Raw genomic sequence first — 6000 nt, 5'->3', positions numbered from 1 at the left:
ATTGGGTGGAGGAAAATTGCACTCAATAACGATGAAGCACAAATGGAAATCTTCATGGAAGGGCAGGCCAAAGAACCGTCAAGTTTGTTCTTCGGGGTGATACCTACAAATACATTAAAAAGTTCGGCAAAAAGTGGGGGGGGGGGGGCAGTTAACATTACTGGCCCCCCACTATGAAAAGTGGGGGGGGGGCACCGGCCCCCCGTCCCCCCATGTTCATACACATATGGCAACGGATACGCACGGACAAGGTCTACAATTTTTACGAAGGTCATTTTCAGGTCAGGTCAAAGATGACGTCACAGGGGTCAAAAAAGTCAAAATGGCGGCGCTAGATATGGGAAGTTTTTCTCGAATAACTTTCGAATTAGTCAAGATACGAACGAACTAAGGGCATCATCGTGATCCTCTCGTCAATCTGCATCGAATGATATATATGTTGACCTCGAAAGATCAAGGTCAAAGGTTGACCTCAGGTCACGTGACCTCGAGGTCATCATGTATATCATTCGATGCGTCTTGACGAGCTGAACACAATGAGACCATCCGAGCGGCTGTATCCTGTTCCTGTACGGAGTTATTGCCAAAAAACCGCTGGTGACCTTTGGTGACGTCACATGACCTTACAGCTGCCCAACAGCAAAACAGACCTCAAGGTAGTGAAGGTTGATCGGATATGAAGTCATTCCGACCCGTTTTAGTGGTAAAAACAGGGAGTTGATTTTTCCCCCATTGGCTTATAATGGGGAGGTCGAGAAATTGAACTGACCTTAGGTCACCGATATCAAACTTCCGAGATATAAAAATTGTAGCTACTAATGACCTAATAACATCCTGCGACTTTCAAAGGCCTCGGACATCTACTGTAGCTCTGGCACGGTGGCAAATTTGCAAAAAAGTGACTTGAGGTTGGGTCATTCAAAGTGACCTGGCGACCTGACCTTAAAAGTTAGGAGGTCCAAACTTGCACACCATGTGTAAAATTGACGAGAAAATAGTTGTACCAAATTTCGCGGCGCATAGCGCCGCGGTTTTCCCGCTATTCGCGGAAAACCTCAGGGGGATATCCGCCCCCCCCCGTCGGTGCGCGTGTTAAAGATGTGTAGGTAGATGGAAGTTAAAGGTTTGCAGCTCTCCATGAGTTTGGCAGTGTAGCTGAAGCCGGAAATGAAAAGGCCGACGCCAAACAGCTTGAAAGAGCCCCGTCGACAACTGGGTGACGCAGACGTTCGCCGTATAGATCGCACAATGGCTCCGCCTTTGATTTAGCTACCCTAAAAATCCCAAACAAACAAGTAGATATTCGCCTTACGCTGAGGTAATTCAAGTCTTCATTTACATGTGTTAGAAAACGGTTACGTTGTAATTCACTAATTCGAAATAAAACAACTTTTTTAATCCAGAGTGATGCAGGATTGATGGCAATCTCGTCACAAGAAGTGACGAGTACGAGATGATCGGCTCAGTTGGGGACATGTGGGTAAAATAGGTAGAGTGTGCAACACTGACGTGGGCAAGGTACCCCGCCAGTGATTGTTTTTGTTTATCAGCGTTGACCGTATGCCCGTTACCCTAAAATCATGGAATGGAAGCCACTCTGATGCCCTCGCCAGCATGCAGCCGTCCGGGTGGGGCAGATACGCTATAGATGAACGACTTTAGCACCCAGTCTGGTTAACAGTCTGGCATCTCCCTGTCCTAGCTCCACTGCCGCCCATAGGTGGAGCTAAGCGGCAGTAGAAGGTACCATACCATGTTTATCTACCATAGGTTATTCATTGACTGCAGCTGGGATCGATTGATAAACATTTCATTGCTCCATATCAAGTGCTTCCTTGAAACATGGTATCCGAAGCTGTGCCAGGTTTCCTTTTAAAGCAGGCAACTGAATGTGGGAACATCATCATGGCAGCACAAATCGAGTGTGCTCTTACATTCGGAAAGGTTGTTGGCCAAGCGGTAAAATGACTTTTCACTATGCATTAATACATGTAACTCAACCGTTTGTGTACCTACAATATGTAAGAACAGCTGCATTCCATCGTTCCCAAACTCATTTTACCCTATTAGATTCAACTTCAACTACTTCTGCTATGCAGGAATATGTAGATAGACATCACTGTCACTGGCCTGAGGAGTGAGGAGTGCTTGAATTGGGTGAAAATATACACAATCATTATGAATATGCCACATATGTTATAGCGTGGTGGATAATTGGTGTGAGCACATGCCATGTTCACGATGTAAGATACTGGCTTTAACCCGCGCCCTGGTGGGGGGGGGCTATTTTTTGCCCCCCCTCCAGACTTTTCGATATATCTCCAGAACCGCTGCGCCGATCGTCACCAAACTTTCAGTACCTTCCCGGACATCAATTTTACATATGGTGACCAAAAATTTTTCCAAAGGCTATGATAGGTTGGCCGGAAATGACGTCAGAGTGACGTCATGTTCTGCCGTTTTCGACCCAAAAAAGGGTTTCGCGGGAAGAGCTGTCAGGCCTATAGCTTTGCAAATACAGAAAAATGATAAGGACATAAAAGCTGTAGAATTGACAGGGCTACAAAACTGCTATCTCGAATTTTTGAAATTTTTGGCTTTTGACCCCCAAAAATCAAAAAATAATTTTTTTGGATATAATGATCGAAAAATCCAAAAAGTTTTTTGAATTTCGCAAAAACCGGAATATATGTGATAGTCCTTACCGCCTTCCATCCACATACCAAATTTGAGATTGATACCTCTTTTTTTGGCGAAGTTATAGTGAAAAAACTGTTCAAAATTGATGACGTCAAATTTTCAAACTCAATTTTTAGCAATTCTAGACCCCGTAGCGCAAAACAAAGACCACCATTAGACTCTCCGTGACGAGCTGCATCGAATCAATACCCATTTTATGCAAAACTATCAACTTTAAAATTTGACCTTTTTTGGCCTGACCTTGACCTGACCTTGACCTAAACTTCACCAGAAAGTGACCTAAGCCGTACCTGATAGTCTTATAACCAACACCATTGAGTTGGAAATGAAAAATTGGCCATAAAACATGCATCACACAACCTTAGTAAAGTTGGGCTCATGTGACCTGAGCTGTGACCCTTGGTGACCTGACCTGTGACGTGACCTGGTATTGTCAGTGACCTCTAATAGCAACATATCTACTAGGCAACTGACGCCCTATCGCTGATTCTCGACAAAATGCGTTTTCCTCGGTGTTATAGCGCATTCCTTAGCAGACCCGTGAACGGTGAAACATTTCATCTTTGACCTGACCTGTGACGTCATCGGTGACCCCGAGGTCAATGAAATTTGGTTTCCTTCGACAAATTTGACAGGCCTTTCGAACGCCGTTTGAATTTTGTGGATCCGTCCAGTAGTTTCGGAGATACGAGGGGGGCAAAAAATAGCCCCCCCCCCACCAGGTCGCGTTATAAACAGACCCCACCAGGGCGCGGGTTAAGGTGTTATGCAACGTAGATGTTCAGATGTGTGCTTACCGCTTTCAGTTTATATGAATTGAACTTCATCGAACATCCATATACTACCAACGTTTTTCAAAATATTTACGCGAGAAGTGTCATTTAGAATGTCTGTAAGCACGTCATCATCGATGCATTACATCGAAATGGGGTTAAACTCAAGTACCATGAATTGGCAACCAACTGAATCGTTTGACGATCAGATCAGGTGAAACCCAAAAATGGTGTCTGTTTTCCGATGATAACCGTATTGTTAGCACAATGGCTCTGTATAATGTTTGCATTATCAGATCTCAGTTGTATGCATGATACGGATCTCAATGCTTTACATGTGGCGTCAGATGTGATCTCGGAGTAGTTCTAACACAATAACTATGAAATACATGGTTAAATACTACTTTGTTATCTACTACTACCTACTTGTTATTGATAAAATGACAATATGACATGTTGCATCGATTTGAGGGAGAGCAAACCACGCCCATCATCCTGAGCGACTGTTTGTGACTCACAGCCCGCACACCGCTGTTGTAAGTAGCGGTAGGCACGTCGTTACCAATATACCCTGTCGGTACCGCTGTGGGCTTACCCTCGTCTGTGGCCGACGGGCCGCCGGCGTCACGTGATCCCCGTTCGCAGAGTGTGGCGCGCGTCACGTGCTCGCCTTTCGGCCCCTGGTTGGCCGGGGGCTGACGGCGACGGCTCCTGACGCACCTTTGGCACCACTGCCGCTCGACGCTGCCACCACTGTTTGCTTTGAAAACAGAGACTGCCTGAGCACCAACCGCTCGCGAGCGAGATCATAGCAGCGTGAGACTCTCCCATCACGAGCTTCAGACCCACCGACCTCTATAATAGTACGCCGTTCCGATTATAGCTTTATTCCTTCCCGTAAGGACATGTAGACACGAGCTTAAGTATAGCCCAAGAAAAAAAGGACTGGAGTGTTCACCCGTAGAAATAAAGCGTTCGCCGATTTTCGGGGAGGTGAGAAATAGAGTGGTGCAGCATTTCGACTCCCCCAGCTGACAGCGAGAACTGTCGTATAGTGTTTCGACCAATATTCACCCTATCTGTGCTTCGAACTATTATAGTTGAACTTAGGCCAGAAGTCGTCGACAAACATTCAAACCTTTACGGATGGTTTTAAACTATATGTTAACTTATTGTATTGTATACATAATTGAATCATGGGACTTTAACAAGGCTGTACAGTGTACAAGAACAGAAACAAAGGGCCAAACTCGCAGATTTTGCTGAAGTCGACGCTTTGGTGCCCTGTCAGCTGTTTGTGTAGGTATGTTTGCTGGGTCATCAAAAGCTATGATAAGTGTTTGATGCAAAGTTTTGATTGCTATAGACCTGAAGCTAATTGTTGTAGAGAAGTAAGTTCGGTGCCGTATCCGTTTACTTTTGAAGTCATTTTGTAGATCTACTGGTTAGTCCTGATCTGCTATGGACTGGTTTTAAAATGCAGTAGAGATATTCTACTAGCAATGTATATTGCTGATGTAACATTTGATCGTAATACACAATCACATATCAATATATAACCCTTATGCTCACAACCGTCTGCCATGCATTCAGGCATGACTTTAAATTTGAGCGAACACACACACACACACACACAGGGTGCGCGTCGAAACGCGTCGAAACGGAACTCGCATGCATGCGAGTTCCAATTTTTAAGCTGACATATACTAAATAGCTGAAGGTCTCTATCTACACAAGCTGGAAGTCTGTAGTACCTACACGACTTTGACATATCAGCTCTCGTACTGTCATGAAAACAAGACATGCAAACCTCACTGAATGTCCTAAGGCAGATTGGGAGGCAGGTTGCACACAGAAAAATATTGACACCGTTAGCGGTGTAATTGCACAGTACATATCTGAGCACTTGAGGAAAGTTAATTTAGTCCCTTCCCCGCTTAACCCTATTAGTGGCAGGGGGGGGGGGGTTGTTTTTATCCACCCCTCAGGTTTTTCGGGAATATCTCCGAAACCGCTAAAGCTACGATGCTGAAATTTTCTGACTTTTCCTAAAACTAAATTGGGCACATTCCCTCAAAATTTCAAGTTCATAACTTTACCAGGGGCGGCTCCAGAGCACTGGGAATTGGGGGGTCCTATTCGTGAAGCGAGTCATTTGGGCGAAGATCACGATGCTGCACCAGTTTTACGAACAGTGAATGAAAGGTATCATGTGATAACATATACAAAGTTATTGTGCATCCTCTTTTGACACGTTTTTGCTATAATAGGCGGATCCAGGCGTCCAAAAAGGGGGGTTATTTTTACCTCCCAACATAGGTGCCCTGACACCGCCTATGCATGACCAATACAATTTTAGTCGTTCTCTCATAAGAAAATTGTAACATAACAAGACCATTGCCAACCTTCTTAGAAACAGTACCAACAAAAACCTTATTTACTATACTTTTTGTGTACCCCCAATCTCAATGATCTGTATCCACCTATGATTTTTGAAAATGCATATTTTTAGGATCCATGTGAATTC

The sequence above is a fragment of the Amphibalanus amphitrite genome, unplaced genomic scaffold, assembly GCF_019059575.1.
Source record: "Amphibalanus amphitrite isolate SeventyFive unplaced genomic scaffold, NRLGWU_Aamphi_draft 000435F_arrow, whole genome shotgun sequence".
Taxonomy (NCBI): domain Eukaryota; kingdom Metazoa; phylum Arthropoda; class Thecostraca; order Balanomorpha; family Balanidae; genus Amphibalanus; species Amphibalanus amphitrite.
This window is presented reverse-complemented; position numbering follows the sequence as displayed.